Source organism: Psammomys obesus, unplaced genomic scaffold, assembly GCF_907164565.1.
Source record: "Psammomys obesus unplaced genomic scaffold, mPsaObe1.curated_primary_1811, whole genome shotgun sequence".
NCBI lineage: Eukaryota > Metazoa > Chordata > Mammalia > Rodentia > Muridae > Psammomys > Psammomys obesus.
Genome location: NW_026596117.1, coordinates 14,323,144 through 14,342,359, shown reverse-complemented (window position 1 = coordinate 14,342,359; position 19,216 = coordinate 14,323,144). Strand labels below are relative to the sequence as shown.

At 40.5% G+C, this 19,216-nt stretch overlaps 1 protein-coding gene across 2 annotated transcripts in view; it reads left to right on the top strand.

Moving 5' to 3' along the window:
- Positions 1–340: 340 nt before the first annotated feature.
- Positions 341–19,216, top strand: part of Atp10d (ATPase phospholipid transporting 10D (putative)) — an 81,744-nt gene continuing 62,868 nt past the window's right edge. The window contains exons 1-2 of one of the 2 annotated variants that reach the window (XM_055629449.1): positions 341–536; positions 5,184–5,237. The gene's annotated coding sequence lies outside the window, so the exon portion shown is untranslated. The remainder of the gene's footprint in view (positions 537–5,183; positions 5,238–19,216) is intronic. The other variant, XM_055629448.1, reaches the window with a different exon arrangement.

Below are 19,216 nucleotides of genomic sequence, written 5' to 3'. Positions count from 1 at the left end.
ATTTTTAGAATTAAGGTCTTTACCCTCCTAAACATAACCACTAGATGTTTCAAGCCTAATGCAGTGTTTAACAAAATCACAGTAAAGTGAGAATATGCTGGACGGTCTGCAAAGTGCAATGAGGGTCACTCCTAGGGAGGGGAACAGCCAGGTCCTGGGTCACTGGGACATCTGGGCAGGGCGGGCTTCCGCTGGGTCCAACAGCTGGGCCGGGAGTCCTTGCAGCTGCCAAGCCCCGCCCCTTACGTCACGGGGGCGGGGCGGCTGGAGATTGGCGTCGCGCGGAAGCTCTGTGCCCCTGGATCCCGGGAGGCCTGGAGGAGGGAGGAGAGTCGCCTGCTCCGCCCGGTTCAGGCGCCCGCGCTTGCACGCGGAGCTGGGGGAGCGGAGAAGTAGGTTTTGTTCTGCTTCTCAAAGACAGATGACTGGACTGGAAGCATAACTCACCACCCCGCCCTTTGGATCTCTGCTCGGTTCTCTTCTGACACCTCGGGATTCGTGGTGACCATGCTGTGATGAGCGCCCGGGAGGGACAGGTAAGAGAGACTAGGCTAGCCGCCCCCGCCCGACCTCTGCTCACTCTCAGCCCAGCTGTGCTTCGGGCTGATGACTACTTTTCTGCCACTTCTGGTCCGGGACAGGACTTGGAAATAGAGGAGCGATCACAGCATTCGCGGTTATCTGATTTCTACAGGGCAGTATCTTTTTGTTGAAAGCTGTATTCTTTTGTAAGAGATGGATTGTGCACACGCTTGTGCCTTCACACAGGCACACACACGTTTGTCATTCCGTTTCGAAATCCAGTTGTTGAGAGCAGCTTTGACTGTCTGCACCCCTCCCCCTGGTAATGAAAAGCTTTGGTAATTTCTCCCAGCGAACAAACCGCGGGGTAGATTCCTAGGGAGGAAAAGGTATTTTTTGTGTTTGTGTTGGAAATTGTGGTGAAATTGTTTTGAAAGGAATGCTAAAAATAATTAACAAATACAAAGATGTACGCATTCTTCCTGTGTACTCCAACTTTGAAGAACTTACTTGTTATTTGGTGCACGCTTCATCTTATCATAAAACTTGTTTTATTTCACCGCGTCAGTTGAGAAAGATGCGGGCTAGTCAACGAATTCCTCCAATCTCGAAAATCAGAAGGCCGATTTGGGACTAGGAATCTGTTCAAAGTATTTTCATTCGGGTATTTAGGATAAGACTACTAAAACCTTCTGGCCTTGTTTCAAGAGAGCTGTTCACATGGAAGAAGACAATTCTGTAGGCTCAGAGCAAGCCTTTAAGGCTTATCAATCAACCTTGAAAGATGCGCCAAGGAGGATAGGGGCTTCTGGCCAATGTTACTGTATCCAAGTTGAAATTGCACTAGGGCCAGCTTGTATGAAAAGTGCGCGCGCGCACACACACACACACACACACACACACACGCACGCACACACACCTGCTGCTTTCTTAAGAGCAAAAATGAGGCACATGAACTTTGTATCAGAATTCTTAGCTCAGTGTCCTGCATAAGCCCCAACTGCAGTCCACCCCCCAAAAATAATAAGGAATTCTTACGGATTTTTAGTCTCACTCAGGTGTACCTTATAGACCGCTATCCTAATTGTATATATCCAAATGTGATCAAACTGTTGAAAGAACTTAACAACCATTAGTTTATTTAACCTAACATCCTTTGTATGTGTGTGGGGGGGAATAAAAGGAAAGGTAAGCAATCTGAAATAGGATGTGGAGAATTTTCGACCTTCCTGTAACAAAGACTGAGTAATTCTCATACTCTGCGAGTAAATAACTGATACGGTGTGTTAATTTTCAGCAAATGGAGGGAAAATGCTTGGAATTTGACTATAATGGATTATAGGAATGGTGACTGGTCTATTGGACAATCACAGATTTGAGAATCAATTTTAAAAGAATTTTTAAAAATGTTCACATATTAGAGCCTTCATTCATTCCATGTTTTACTTGCTGGCTGATTAAGGTGGAAATCTCTGCTTCCCACCTCCCATGACTTTTTTATTTTATTTTTTTATTTTTAAGCACAAGCAATATTATTGAGGAATCCTGAAGAATACATGTAACAGGTCACCAGCACTAAGCAAGGAGAGTTTTTAACCTCTGGAACAACGTGCTGGATGCGAGCCACACATGGTTTATAAATAGAGCCCAGAGCAGCTTTCCTGGGTTCCCCTCCCCACGTTCACCCCCCAGCCTAGCTCAGAAACAATTATATTAAGCACGTGCTATATATAATAAGGAAGACTGTGGGAATGCTGCAAGACAGGGCTGGGATGGTGCCGCCTATGTGTTCTCCATTCCCAGACAAGCTATTTTTATAAAGAGATCAGTTGTGTTTTTCCCGACAACTAAACTCTATTTACTAGTATAGAAAGTATAAATTTAATGCCACAAAATGAAATCTGTGGCATTACCACCTATCATCTCCTCACCTAACACAAGAACTACTGACATTTGGATTATTTCTTGTCAGTAAGTTAGTTTCTGTATAGGATTTTTTTTTTTTTTAAATTCTAGAAGTACGATACCATTTTGCAACTTTTGTTTACATCTTTTCTGTCAAGGACATCCTTCCATGTCCCTGAGTAGTCTTCCCGATATCCTCACATGTTTTGACTTGCTTTCCCCAGTTGGTGTGTGCACATGAGGGCTTATTACTCTGCTGAAATTCTTTGAAATTTTGGGGATGTTTCCACATGTTTCCAAATGTAGACACTCCAATTTTTATTTTTCTTTATAATCCGCCAATTTCCATTTACTTTGTTCAGATGTATTTTATTGTTTCTTGTGAATGAGTGTTTTACCTGCTTGTAGGTATATGCGTCAGGCGCTTGTCTAGTGTCTGGAGAGGCCCCCGGCTTCCCTGGGACAGGAGTTACATACAATTGTGAGCCACCATGTGGGCACTGGGAATTGAACCCTGGTCCAAGGTTAAGAACAACAAGTGCTCTTAACCTCTGAGCTAATTCTCCAGCCTGATGTTTACTTTTCATTAAGGATCATTTTTATAGGGTTTGAATCTATCCCTGTCTTAGTCTTTAGGGTTGCTAAAACAAATTAGTGTAAACTGGATAGCTTGTTTAAAGAAAAACACAGTGATTCACTTCTCCAAGCCCAAAAGGTCGGGAGGCCTGAGGTCTTGGTGCTGATAGATAAAAAGGTACTTGTTTACCCTGAGCCAAGCTGTGTGGGAGCGTGGTGGTCCCAATGCCCAGTCGGATTAAGTATGGTTTTGCAGCTTCAGTTGGTCATGGTCAGTATGAATGGGCTGAGGGCAGGGATGTGTGCTGAAGACATGGCATTGTAAGGGTATAGTTATGGTAATAGGCAGAAGACAGTGCCGAACTCACAGGTCCACTCGGGGAACAGGGGAATATGGCTCACAGAGAGTTAAGATATTGCTCTCCTCAGACGCATGTGCTGCCCTTGTCACAAAGGTGCCCTCAGAGATGCTTTGGGAAGTGGCCCTTTCCTCAGGTCATTATGGGAAAACTCCTCTAAGGCTCATTACTCCATTTTCCTGGGAGTCTCTTCCTTTTGTCCTCCTCCAGTGTTGCTCTCATACTTCTTGTGAGAAAAATCTAAATTTTTGTACCATATTACAGTCTTCTCGAATATCATTTATGGTTTCCTATGTCTTCCAAACTAAGCATAAACTCTTCATCTCAATACTTCAGACTTCACTCTGGTCCTCCTGTCTTTATCTCCGTTTTTATGTCCCATCATTCTGTAATTTGTGCTGAATGGAATTCTAGCTGTATGGAACTGTTCAGAGTTACCCAAGTGTTTCCAACCTTCCTCTTTTATAACTTTGCTTTTTGGAGATCTATTATTCCTTCTGGGATTCTTAGCTTCTGCCCAGGCTCTCTTAAAATGTTCTTTTCTGGGAAGCTTCTCTCCTTCCTTTCTATCCTCAAGCCTCATACAGTGATTTTTCTTTTTCTTTTTTTTTTTTACATGTATTTATGCATTTTTATTTTTATTTTTTAATTTTATATTTTTCTTATCAGTTACATTTTATTAACTCTGTATCCCAGCTGTATCCCGCTCCCTCATTCCCTCCCAAGTCCTCCCTCCCTCCCTCATCTCCACCGTGCCCCTTTCCAAGTCCACTGATGGGGGGGGGGACTCCTCCCCATTCATCTGATCCTGTTTTATCAGGTATCTTCAGGACTGGCTGAAAAGCCCTCCTCTGTGGCCTAACAGGACTGCTCCTCCCTTGGGGGGTGGGGAGGTCAAAGAGCCAGCCATTGAGTTCCTGTTAGAAATAGTCTTTGTTCCCCTTACTATGGGAAACCAATTGGTTACTGAGCTACCACAGGCTACATCTGAGCAGAGGTTCTAGGTTATATCCATACATGGTCCTTGGTTGAATGTCAGTCTCAGAAAAGACCCTGTGCCCAGATATATTTGGTCCTTGTGGAACTCCTATCCTTTCCCTATCATACTAACTCCCCTTCTTTCATATGATTCCCTGTACTCTGCCGAAGGTTTGGTTATGAGTCTTTGTATCTGCTTTGAAAACACTGCTAGTTAGAGTCTTTCAGATGCCTTCAGTAGACTCCTGTCATATGTTCAATGCACATCCCATCTGTCTTTCTAAACGAGGATTGATCATCTTACCCCATGTCCGCTCTCTTGATTATCTTTTTTAGGTGTATAGCTTTCATTATGTTTATCATATCTTATAGGTCTATATAAGTGACTATATACCACATACAGTGATTTTTCATGGGACTTTTTGTTTCCCTAAATTCACACATTATGTGATTTCCCTAATTTGATCTTTAAAACTCGAATTGGATATTTTTACCTGATTCTAGGGTTCTTTTATTCACCACCAAACAATGTGATACCTAAGACAAGGTCAAATAAATGAACCAGAGAAGGTCAGGGAAGATTTTTTTGTCTGTTTTGTGGCTGGCTGATTTCTGATTTATAGTGAGAGTACAGAAAAAAAAAAAAAAAAAAAACAACAAAAACCACTTTAATGAATGAGTTAATAACAGCGGGCTAGACATGGTGGGCTATTTAGTCATGATTTGAAAACCGTGAGAAGTATTTCATTTAACAGTCTTGGAAACCAAGGCTCAGAAAGGTTAGTGCTTGTAATAAGTGGCCAGTGGTCAGTCTGTGGTAAGAGCTTGTGTTCTTTCTTGCAGATGCATTTGATGCTGTTTGAACACAGCTGATGACAGTGTCAGCATTGATTCAAGGTCAGTGTGCTGACTCTTAGGACTCCCTTATTTAATGTCATGAATATGGCTGAAGGTGGCTGATCTTTTCTTCTTCAAGCATTTTTAGATACCCAATGCAACTTTCTTTCTTGGAGTCTCACCTTAGAATGAACTTTTTTTTTTTTTAATTGCACATCAATTCTTAACATCCCAGCATCTCTAGTATTTGTAATGGGATGAGGACAGTAGAAGCGTTCAGACTCTGAGATAAATATTAGATATACACACATAGCACATGCAGTAAAAACGGAGAGAGGAGAGCATTGATGAATTATAGCTGGACACATAGCTTTGTTTGATCACCAAAAAAGGCCTCTGATACTTCTGGCTCTATGCCATCAAATCTGTTGCTCTTGTTGACTTCGTTTTTGTTTGTGGTCATAAGTTGACCCATTTATTGTAGACTAGGGACTATAGCACTTCTGCTGGTCTTCTGGTTCCCTTTGCTTTTCTGGTGGCAGGCTTGACTGTGATAGCAAAGGTCCTATCACCCATCACTTTCACAGATGCCTGTGCCCCCCCCCTTTTTTTTTTTTTTTTTTTTTTGATCTTGTAATAATAGAAGCAACTACGCTTGGCTTACTGTTTGGTTTCTTTTTTCTTTCTTTCTTTCTTTTTTTTTTTTCAGGAAACCCTTCAGCAGGTTTCATATTTACCAATGATTCCAAACTTGTTGGTGCATATAGCGCTGTCATTGTGACCTAGGCTCAAGCCTGGAGAGTTTGCTTTCTTCTTTTTCATATCGTTTACAATTTAGACCTGTCCGTTATTAGTATTACATGCCACAATTGTCATGCTTAGCTTATGGGCCCCAGAGCCAATTGCAATATCTATGCTGAGACAACTTGAATAATTGGCATTTATAATCCAATCTTCCACAACAGTGCATCGTGTATTGAAGCCATTTTTAGTCATTAAGAAACAATGGTGATCCATGTAATTTTATTACAGACTTAAGGGCAGCTGATAAGGTCTTAGGAATTAAGATTTTCATCCACTGTACTGAAATGAGTGAAGAGATGCCTGTCTTTTTCTTTTTTCTTTTCTTTTTTTTTTTTTTTTTGTCTTTTTCATTACATATCCAGGAATGCCATTTACCTTAAAGGCAAAAATTGGAGATTGATGTACTTATGTGATTTATATGCAATAAATATATATGTTTGTGCGTGTGTATTAATCTGTGGAAGACTTTTAGAAAACATTTTTTTTGGAGACTTAATAATTTTCTTTTTAGCTACAACAATACTTCCTTATTTACTCTTTTTTTTTTCTTTCGTCATTCCTCAACCTATTTTCCTTTGTAGAGCAAATACTGTTATGTTTGCTCATACAAAAATAATATTTCTGGCACATAAGGAAAATATTGTGACTGGTTATTTTAAGAATAATGTACACAGGGTGGAAATGTCTAGCTGCATTAAAAACAATATTGGATAATAATCTGTGAGGATGATATAAATTAAAAGGGGGACTTTCCATGTAGACTTGAATTGTCAAATTATGTTTTTCAGTGTGGTCTCTAGACCTGGGAAATTGGTATCAGTTCAGCTTGTTAGAAATAAGCTTTCTTAGCCCATAACTTCAGACCTCCTGAGTTGGAAAAAGGACAGCCTGTGCCTGGCATGGAGAAACTGAGCCTGTATTTACTAAGCTCGCCCTGAGATTCTGTTTAGGGATAACTCAGCGAACTAGGCTTAGGGGAGATTCACAGGTGAGCAGGCCAGCTTATCCACCGGGCTATGACAGGCAGGTCTGGCCTCCTCTAAAAAAAAGACCTTAAGAAAGAAAATTCCACCCACTTTCCTGTGTCACTTCTTCTGTGGAGGGAGTGGAGGAAGCCTTGATTGAATGTGGATTGTTGATTACTGGCACAACCATGGCAAGGACCAATGCCTCAGACTCACAGGCATGGCAACGCATCCCCCACACTGGTCAGGCTGGGAACTGGCAAAGGCTTCCCCCGGTCCCAATGTGAATCTTGACGACATGTGTTGCCGGTGTATGTTGACAAAGTCTGATGAGTGTTTACAAACTCAGCGTGTGCAGAAACTAGGAGCTGCCCTTTCTGCACATTGGATATTTACAGCTGGAGATTGCCGGCCTACAGAGACCCCCTACTGAGTGTAGCTAACTCCTCAGGCTGGGCTGTGTGTCATAAACACGCTGAGGTTCAGGGTGGCTTTGTCGTTGATGTCACACCGTCAGGCACCCGACCCTAGCTTTTCCGTATGCATATCTATTCTTTCTTCGTCCGTATTCAGGCCAAGGTGCCAAGCCTTGCAGGTGGCAGTACTAAGACCTTTGTGTTTCTACTGAGCTGACCAGAAACACCACTAATCTAAAATCCCCGAATTCATAAAGCGGTCAGAGTACAGTGTCTAATTCTTAAAGCCCATGTTGGCTAGTTTTATCCTGTTACGTTCCTGACAGCAGATTCCTGTTTGAAACAGAAGTAAGCTAAATGTTGTTGTGCTTGATAATTAGGACATTCCTACTGAATAGAATTTAGCACGGAAGCTTCTTTAAATCGATCTGATATAATGCTAAGCATTGACATACACCGTTTAGGGACTTGAGTGTGAATGTTAGATTTGACTACCGAGGCCGCATGCCTGTCATACACTTAATGAGATTTTTCTTAAAAAGGAAAAATAAAACAAAAACTTAGCTGGGCAGCGGTGACACACACCTTTAACCCCAGCACTCTGGAGGCAGAAGCAGCTAGACCTCTGAGTTCAAGGCCAGCCTGGGCTATAGAGCCAGGACAGCCAGGGCAGTCCCTGTCTCAAAAAACTTTAAGAAACCCTATCTCAAAAAAACCAAAAAGCCCAAACACCACCACCTTATCACGGAAAAAACAAAACAAAACAAAACAAAACAAAACAAAAAAAAAAAACCCAAAAACCAACCAACCAAACAAACAAAAAAACCCAAAACTTAAATTATTACATCTGTCTCCTACACAACATCCTATAATTTAAATGTGGAAGAATTTTATTAACTTCTGGTTATTCGATGCTCCATTTAAGGAGGTTTCTAAATTACAAGAAATAATATACTTGTGATCAGAGTTAATTTTAGTCTTTAAAGATAAAAATGGAGGCCTGTTTTCTGAATCAGGAATAAACTTCGTAAAAATAGAGGTCATCATAAAGACACTTAAAAAATAAAACTTGATTATAATAACCTTAAAGTTAACCAGTGTTTTAAAAATATTTCATTATAGATTTTATATAGAATATCACTTCTCTGTGCTTTTTCAGGCTCTTCGGAAATATCTTCCTCATGTAAATATTTAAATCATAAATGAATAATTTATGATATGGACTTTTATAAGATGAGTTTTAAAGCAGACTAGTGTGATGACAGTAGAACATTTCCTATTGAAACAGTGAGGTGGATCCCACAAATGAGCTCAAACGTTATATAGGCTCATGTCTAAATAAAACCTATTTTGTGGTGCAATATTCACATCACATTAGTAGCCACAGTAAATCTCTCATTAAAATTGACATAAGTAATTTGATGGCATAGCTATGAATAAAGACATACGTAAGAATAATAAGAGTTCACTTAGATACGTGGCCTCTGAGGATGAACCTGGGACGAGCAGCTACTTACTCGGTGACTTTAAGTAAAGGCAGTCTCTCTGAATCTCATTTTTCTTTGATTTAAAATGAAATATTCTGTTGGCTATTTAAGATTATTTCCACCTGTAAGTATTGAGTTTTCGAGTTTCCAAGCCTTGCCATCCTAAGAAAAAAAGATGCATTTATTTTTATGTTTGTGTGCGGGTGTGCTTGTGTGTGTGTGTGTCTGTGTGTCTGCGTGTCTGCATGAGCATATGTATTTCATGTGCATACAGCCTCCTGTGGAAGAGCCTGGAACTGGATCTGTGGGTGTTGAGTGCCCAGTGAGGGTGACAGTACTGGAATCAAACCCAGGTTCTTTGCAGGAGCAGTACGTGCTCTTAACTCTGAGCCATCTCTCTGGCAGTAAGCCTTACTGTCTTTAAGATGCTTTTTGTGAATGGCAGACATGCCAGTCTTTAACACGTGATAAGCCTTCCTCTTCTAGAACTACCATTTATTGGTCTTTTATATTCAGATAGCTTGCATGCATTCTTATGAATGCCTAATAACAACCTTACAGGATAGGTATTTTTTAATTGCTCTTTATCTTTTACAGAGAAACTGAGGGTTGTAAGAAATCCTGCTGGGGCTGAGTGATGGAGTGTGGATTTGAACAATTAATCAGTTGTTTAGCTGATTAACAACAAAAAAAAAAATCCATTCTTTACATTCTGTCACTCATACCTCTTAAACAAAAGGATGGTTTGCTTTGATCCTGTGTTTCTCAGCAGCGGCATTCTTGATTTGGGAGCTAGTTTTTTTTTTTGTTGTTGTTGTTTTTGTTTGGTTTGGTTTTGGTTTGTTTGTTTTTGTGAGAGACTATTTTGTGTATGTGAATATTCTTCATATTCAACAGCCTCCCTTGCCTGTGACATCCATAACAAAAAGTGTCATGTTTCCAGATACTGCCTAACCTGGCTCCATTTACATAATCAGTAACCGAAAGCTGAATAGAACTGCCTACCTTGGCAAAGGTGAGCTGGCTTTAGGTCATTTTAAGGATCGGGATGAAATTGACCAAACAGATCTCTGGCAAAGGACCTGCTCATTCATTCAGTACTTGCCGTAATTGATTAGCCTTCATTCTCTTAAAGTTTGCTTTGCTTGAAGAGAATTATTGCCAAGATGCATAATATAACTCCTAAAACCTGAGAGACAGTAGTTAATGTATTTAAAAATAGTCTTGGGTACCTGCTCTATGCCAGGCCTTGTTGGGTTACTGTTAACACAACGAGATGGCTGTATAGGAGATGTTGATAGGCAAACAGTGTTAGCACATTGATCTTTATCCTTCTAATAATATTTTTAATACTGTCTTCATAACCACAGTCCAGGGTGTTTACCACAGTTTATGCTCACACTATGTACACACAGACACACACACACACACACACACTCAAACTCACACACTCACTTGTCACATAAAACAGGAGTTTGCCTTCCGTGTGAGTGAGTGAAACCAGAGCAGCAGGAGATTTGTATTCTGCCTGTTTAACATGACCCTTTGGTTCTAGTTTTCAAAGCGAACACTTCTCTGTGTGCTTGCTTCCTTTCAGAACATGCTTACTTATTTATTGGCTGGCATTTTGATGCTCTGTTCTGCTCTGAAGCCTGCCCTGGCCTCTGTTTGTCTCACAGCAGCTATGCTCTGAGGTTTGGGCTAATGAGGGAACCTCACGGGACTCATGGCTGATCCCTTTGCTGTACACCCACAGGCCAAGAACTGTGTGGAGTTGATGCAGGACCTTGGCTTCAGTGCCTGGGACACAACCTGGCCAGACCTGGGGGAGGGGGCGTTAGTACTTATTTACTAAATGGCTAGAAGGACAGGATGTCTCTGAACAGCAGAGATAATTGCATTAAGCGTTCTTGTTAGTTTTAGAAGTCATAATTTACTCTTTAATAACCTCTGTCTTGGAGTTAAAAGAGTTTCCTCTGTTTAACAGCAGCTCTTTGGTGGGGGTGGGATGATGAAGCCATGTGTGTACATTCATGGAGGTGATGAAAACAAGAAGACTCAGACACAGTTCCGAAGGCACCACCAGGAACCTCAGCTCCCAGAGCCCCGGTGCTCACCTTCCAGGGCAGAAAGTGTACTGAGTGCCTTGTGAAACAGAGGAGCATCAAGGACACCTTGTATGATGCCTTCCATTCCGGATGGGATTAATTCTCACTTTATGTCATATCTTAAGTGGTCTGAAAATATAGTCTTCCCAGAAGAGTGTCCTCCCTGGGGGCTGGAGAACAATGAGGTTTAAATACTTCAGCTGTTTTAAAACTTGGTTCTACTTGTCTCGTTTCCTTTGTCATGCGTCCCATAGTGTCACATGATTAATTTCTACTTCCTGGTGACATACTGTAGATCTTAGCACAGACTCTCATGACTCCGGCACGCAGAATAAAAGCAATAGGAAGATACTAGGATATGCTGATGTTAATGACTCCCATCTAGAGCCAATGGGACTGAGATAGCGCAAGGGGACTGTGGCTGCACTGCATATATGAGGGGCATCGTTTCACTCATTCACTCATTAGTTCAGGCCACAAAAACTCATTGAAGCTTTCTACTCAGTCCTGTTTAAGTTGAAACTGTATTCGTGAATGAAAACAACAGACTTTTCCACTGTGATGGAGAAGGGAAGCTGCCAATGGCTAAAACACAAAAAGAGTGGTCTGTAGAAAACGACAGGAACGGTCAATGAAAAATAAAGCACCGACATAACACCGTTACTACCATTACCCGGAGCCATGACAAACTATCCAGATCCAGTTCTGGTCGTAACAGAACCAGGGTGTTGGAGATGCCCCTGGGGTGATGGTGGGGGATACTATTAGGGACAGTGAGGCTGAGTGGCTCAGATTATTTTTCAAGCGTCAGCTATCAGGATTGGCTGATTGATGTGGGATATAAGAAAAGAAAATGTACTCAGAGAGTGCACGGGTTCTGCACCTGAACACCCAGAAGGGTGGGGTGGCCACCGACTGACCAAAGCCATCTGTGGTGGAAGCCGATCTGAACACAGTATGACTAACGAGCTTAGTCTATCATGTGTCTGTCTGGAGATTGGCTGCCTCCGAGGCAGCTCAGAGCAGGAGTCTGGGTTTTAGGAGGAGGGTATGCTTGAGCAAGTGAGCTGGGGTCGTTGTGGAAGCTCTTGTATGATGACGTTGCTTTCCCTAACAAAAGAAGAAGTAAGATCAGGAACAGAAAGAATATTGGGGGATGGGAGATATTAGCTATCAGAGGAGGAAGAAAAACATCTGAAGTACTGTGCATGGAAGTGGGAGTTACCACACTGATTCTATGATTGCAGCCTGTGCTGACTTGTGGCTTGTGGCTGTGGATTTCAAGGGACTGGTCTGGGATGGTGTGTTTCTCCAAAGTCCTTCCAGGGACCATGGGCACTGAGGCAGAATGTATTCAAACTCTGTTGTAATTTGCTTTGAATATATGCAGAAAATGGATTTTTTTCAAGAAGGAAATGAGAAACACATTATCAGGTGTGAAGAATGTACAAGAGAGGGGTAGGTGTTGGTCATAAAATTTAGACCTGTCAAGGAAGGAAGTAAAACCATGTGAGGATGATGGGCGGTAGAAAGGAAGTTGATCTATTAGTGGAGGATGGATCACGAGGTATTGGGGTCTTATTTAAAGAAACATTCATTTAAACACAAATTGTATTTACATATGTTGGATCTTATTTCAAGTACTTGTGTGAAATCTACTGACCACATCTAATGTTTCTGAAATTAACAAATACAAATGTTTAAATAAGTCTTCCAGCACAGATCATGGCAAGTATTGAGCATTAATTATGATATCATGTTTATAGTGTTAATATATCACATATTAATATCTTTTTAATCCCGAAAAGCCAAATTTCAAAAATATACTAGTCTGTTATTTTAACAGCATAGTATTGTAAAGACAGTGAAGATTACCAGAAGCAAAACGTAGTATTAAAAAAGCTGTTGTTGGTGTTTCAATGTATGTTTATTCAGTTTTCAAAATTGATTAAGGTAACTAAGTCATTTATAAATATGGATGAGATTGTAAAGACACAGGGATGTGCCTCTATGCCTCTGGCATACCCGCTTCTCTTCGAGCTGACTGACCCTAGTATCCACCAAAGGAGAATCATTTAGAGATGAGATCCCTTCAAAAACGTAATAGACTGATTGAAGAAGAGAAGCATTGAATTTTCTGAGTCTGAAGGGACCATGCACCATCCATCCGCCCCACCCATCTCTCTAATAAATGTATTTGTTAATACGTGCTAATGGTTCCCAACATATGGTGGTCAAACTATAACTTTTTTTTTTTTTGTCTGTGACTTGATACCAAAACAATACAAATTTGGTAGAAACTATAATGTCCTTCAGAATTTGAACTTTAGTTTTTTTTCCTAGGCAAATGCATGGTATGATTCTCTCTCACCAAGCCGGAGCAGCAGCTGCTCCTGGTCAGCCATGCAATCACATGGATAAGGGCCAGGTCTTTCACAGGGTGCTGTCATGTTGCCAGCGTTCTGTGCATACAGGTCTTCAGTAGAGCACAAAGATAGTCCACGCTGTGTTGAGAAATAGATGTTAGGTGATTTTGCTCAACCTTAGGCTATTGTAAGTGTTCTGAGCACATTGAAAGTGGGCTAAGCCATGATTCTCAGTAGCTGGCTGTAATATATTTGACATAATATTTTAAACTTTCTGTGGCTAGCCCATTCTACAGAGTGAGTTCCAGGGCAGACAGGGCTACACACAGAAACCCTGGAGAGAGAGAGAGAGAGAGAGAGAGAGAGAGAGAGAGAGAAAGAGAGAGAGAAAGAAATGTCTATACATAAAATATTGACTTGGATATAGCACCATGGCAGAATACTTGTCCAGCATGTGTGAGGCTGTGGCTATTTTAAAACTCAGCATCTCGCACAGACAGATTAAAAAAAAAATGTGTATTTTTTCATGCTATATATGCATTTAATACATTTACATGTAGAAATGGTATAAACATGTATAAATGTGTACATGAGTAATATATATACACAGAAATAAATACTCTGTATATAATATATATAAGTAAATATACACATATATTATATATACTTATACATATAAATAGATACTCTAATTCACATTAGAGAATTGAAAAAACTTTCTATGTAATATGTCTGGAAACCGTAAAAATTGATACTTTTTCTAGGGTAAAACAGTATTTTTTGGTAGATATTTTAGTTTTATATTGTTCCTCTGCCCTTTTTCAAAATAAACTTGTTGTATTTAAAAGGCCTAATTTGATCCTTCATTAAGGATATATAAATATGGGATTGATTTTTATGACCTTCTTCGTGTGTGTGTACTGTGGTGGGTGGGAGCTTTCTTCAGCTGCTTTCTTCAGTGAGAGGCTGCTTCTGTGATGGAGAAGTAGAACCTTTTCTGTCTCTTTCTAAGCTTCACCATGGTGTCTGGCTTGTGGTAAGTTTTCAGAATGTGGCTGGTAAATGACTTGGGAATGGAATTAGTTTTAAGCGCTCATTTCTAATAAGATAGGAGGGCAATGTTCGTGATCTGAGTTAACCTTTTTCTATTTAGGGCCCTTAAAAAAAATGACCAAACTACCATAAACATTTATTTCTTAGAGGTATAGTGAAAGTATGACTTAGCTTTTTATAACCTTTCCTAACACCTCCTTCCGTGATAATGATCACCCATAATAAAAAGCAATTACTTTATGGCAGTGTTTCAGTGAGGCAGCAACCTAGCCTGGCCTCATGTCTATACTTAAACTGTAGGATATGCATACTGACATGGGATTAAATTCAAAAAGTTCAATACAAAGAAATAGTATAGGTAGCATTCAAAAGTCCAAAGTTACTTCATTCAAGAGATACGACATACTCACCCGGTGCGGAAAACAGATGATATAGCTTCACAATTCCAGAGCCACCACTTTCTAGTGAAATAAGCTTTTGTCATCACAAAACTCCACGTAAGATATCTTCTTTCCTAAAGAATACCTGAGGTCAAGGAAAGAAACTCCACTTTTGTAAGTAACAAGACATTCACTGCTAAGGGAGCCATGCCAGTAAAGTATCTTGGTACCTCATGTAGCAAAGAAACCCACAAAGATATGAAGTGATCTTCCTGTCATTCCCATGGCATGTAAAATAGAAAATCTGCCTCCTCGAGAGCTAAGCCTCTTGTAAAGTGTGTTAGCAAATTGGGTCATAGATGACATAGGTTGGAGCAAGCTCAAGTCTTACCAGGATGTCCTGTGCTTCTGGCGTGGCCATCTCAGATGTACAGCCAGTGAAACATTCCTGAGATAAATCTGCTATGAAAGAATTCCCATCTCATATTTGGAAACTGTTTGCTTTAAAATTTTCAATACTAAACAGGATTAGGAGCAAAGAAAAACTTTGATGCTTCATTAGTGTTTTCTTTCTTTTTTTTTCAAAGCTAAATTGAAATTTATTTTTATTATTTTAAATTTGTGTGTATGGGTGTGTGCATGAGTGCAGAGCTCTTGGAAAGCCAGGGCATGAGATCCTCTAGAGCTGGAGTTTGCCAGTGGTTGTGAGCTGTCTGATCTTGGTTACAGGGACTCCCATTTCTTAACCCTGGAGTCATCTCAGCAGACCCTGAACTGTTTTTTGTTTGTTTGTTTGTTTGTTTGTTTTTAAACGTTGTTCTTTGACAGAAACTTGAGTCCCTAACATTTAGCTATTCAACCATTTTGATGACTTGCTTACTTAACAAATGTTCTGTAAAGTTGAATCTTTTTTCTTCTCTTATTTGTTATTCTTCTCCCGTGTATTACGTTCTGACTAAAGTTTCTCTTCCCTCCAATCATCCCAGTCCTCAGCCCACATCTCCCTTAGATCTTCTCCTCTATTTCCTTTCAGAAAAAGAGCAGGCCTCCGAGGGATAGCAACTGAATGTAGCATGACAAGTTACAATAAGACTAGGCACAAATACTCGTATCAGGGCTGGATGAGGCAACCTTGTAGGAAGACAAGGGTCCCAAGAGCAGGCAAAAGAGTCAGAGACACCACTGTTAGGAGTCCCACAAAAACACCAAGCTATACAACCATAACATGTATGCCAGAGGACCTAGCTCAGACCCATGCAGGGTCTATGAGCCTCTACGCCCTGGTTAGTTGATTCTGTGGTCTTTGTTCTCATGGTGCCCTGACCCCTCTTGCTCCTAAAATCCTTCCTCTCCCTCTTCTGCAGGGTTCCCTTAGCCCTGTCTAGTGTTTGGCTGTGATTCTCTGCATTTGCTCCCATCAGCTGCTGGATGAAGTCTCTCTGATGACGTTTGGGCTGGTGGGTTGTGAAGAAAGCTATAATTCTGTCAAGGTGACGATCCATCATTCTTCTTTGCCAAGCTTTTGGGAATGGTAGTGGACATTAGTCCACAGAAAGAATTAATCCTTAAATCCCACTAGCCTGGTTGTGGTGCATGTTTGTAAACTTGACCTTTCTATATTTTTGGTTCATTTCAGCCTTTGTCCATGAGATTCTGTTTGTATCAACTGTCAAGCTATTTATTTTTTTATGTTTAAATGAACTGGGCTTCCGAACAATGTGTGAGATAGCATGTTCAGAACTGCCTGCTAACTTGTTAGATATTCTTGGTTTTGAGCTCCATCCCAGAACCCCTGGGTCGGAAACCAAACAGCCAAGGTTCAAGAAATTCAGGTACATGCTGAGAAAGACAATTGGAAACAACTATGTGTAAACCTGTGTTTGTCTTTTAGACAAATGACCTCATGTGTGTATTTGAAGTTGTTTGTTGGCTGGTGATGACCTCCAAAACTTTTAAGTGCTAACTGGGCCCGAGAGAATTCATTATCCTGTATTTACCTTTGGTAATCTTTCCTGCTTCCAACATGCCAAATTAAGCATTCATCAAGGGAAAAGGAGTTTTGAGAACTTAGCGTGTTTTTAAGTGATTTGTGTACAGTAAGTGACTGTAATAGGCACTAAATGTAGGTATACTTCAGTAGTATATATGTGTATATATATATATATATATATGTATGTATATATATATAAAAATTTAATTTTCTAAGGAAAAGAAACTTGCCTCAAGGAAATTAGCTCAGGACAAAGTATCTAAATCTTAAACGTTCTTTGGTTCCACTTGATCATCTTTGAACTTGAAGTGCCTGATTCTTTGAATGGTTTAAAAATATGCTTTTCTTAATCCTCAAGTCAGAGTGCCAGTCAGTGGCAGAACATCAGGCCAGCTGTACTGTAGGAACCTTGAGTTGTTAGCAGAAAACAATGATGAATCAGCAGTTACGGAAAACGGGTAAATCTTGGAATTAGGAATGGTAACCTTGAAAAAATACCTTAAAAGTGTCTCACACGAAGTTGTTCTTTGAAGCTTCTGTCTCCCAGGTGCCAGGCTTGCCCCTTGGGAACAGCTGGGAAAGAAGAGGCGGAGGGCGTTGCTGTCCTTAACTGTTACTTAGAAGATGCTCTAGTTAACTGAGGAGCCAGGTGACTAAAAGATGAATGTGGCCAGTGACTGGATACGAGTTAGAGTTTAAAAATTAAACGCAGATGAGTATCTGGGGTATGTTGTCACTATCATCTATTCATACAAACTCTCAACTAATACAGCAATATTTAACCTCTACTTAGCATTTGTAAAGGGTTACATATTAATGTGAGGGATTGAAGTGTTCATATGATGTTTACAACAATCCCTTGAGTGAAGTTAGCTGGTAAAAGAGGTGCCAGCAATGGACATTGGTCCCTGGTCTCAGTGTGTGCTACCACAGCTACACTGCTTACTGAATTTATAGACCCAACAGCAGAGAGAACAGTGCTTTCCTGAGTTTCGCAGACCTGGAAGAGTGGGCTCCTTCTATCAGTGGTAGAACGATGCAATCATAAGCCGCAGTTGATGAGCTGCGCGTCCTCAAATGTAGATCTTCTCTTTCATCCTGGCTTCAAAGAGAAAACAGCGGTGATGAGTTTGTGTTTCTTTTTTCAATATTACCACTTTTCTCTAAGGGTACAATGATCAACAGAAATTTGTTGATCATCTAGCTTTGGCCAAGTCCTGAACAGACACCTAGAGAGTAATGGCCTAAGTTCTCTACTGAAAAAGAAAGCCAAGTATAGTAACTGAGCATTGGATGGTAGAGGCGGCAGAATGGGGGATATCCTGCTGTGCCGCCTATGTGAATTCTTTTTAGTCAAACTAAAAACAGGTCAGCAGTTCAGTAAGGGCTAGTGTGTTGAGTGGGTATTTGGATGGCGATCCTCCTAATAAGAGAGAACAGCGTTTGCAGAAGGACAGAGGTTATTCTAAGGTCTCAACATATTGATAAGTTATCCTGATGCTAATAAAATTACACATGCATGGGCTCCACTGTAGGTCCCCAGGATCGGAATCTCCTGGGAAGAGACCTGGCAGCCTGATTAACCATGCCCCAGAGCATTCTTATCAGGAGAGTTTGGGAAACTGAACAACTAGAATACAGTCAGCTCACAAACATGGTTGGAATGACTTTGGGATTTGGGGATGAGTATGGGTGGTTTAGAGGCAATTTCTTGTCACACTTGTTGGTTGTGACATTGGTGTGAATATCCAGTGTTGGTTACTTCCCAGGTATTATTGGTACATTGAACAGAGTATCACTTAGACTCGAGCAATCTAAATTACACTCCAGGAGATGCACTTGAAGTTTGAGCTTTAGCTCAACATACAAGCCTTTGCTTGGGGGTGGCCTAAGATATAGCAGACCACGAAAGTAAGGGCAAGAAGTAATAGTTTTCATGTACAGTGTGTCCCATGATCTAAACGGCATCCATTTTTTTCTTCAGCACACTGAATTTGAGAGATTACTTGTGTGGGTCAAATAACTGTTAAATGCCACAGCTAATATGTGAGCCTACAGCACAGCAGGAGGATTTTGATGTCTGAAGATGTGGTAAGGGATGATTAAACATGTGAAATGTAAAGTTGGTTTCATAAGGTGTAGAGTAGAAGGCTGTCCTGGGGCAGAAAAGGAAGAAACAGGGAGAGGTTGATGAGATGCAGAGTGAAGTTACATAGGAAAAATAAGTTCTGATGTTCCATTGTACAGTGAGATGAATACGGTTACCATATTGTATTGAGTGCTTCAAAAGAGCTAGAAGAAAGAAATTTGAATATTCCAATCGCAGAGGAATGATAAGTGCATGAGGTGTTAGTTATTTAATTGGCTTGACTTAATCCTCATAAGATGTAAACATACATGGACATATATCTGTAAACACGAATAACCATTATGTGGCAATTAAAGTAAAAATTAGTTTAAATGGTGAGCA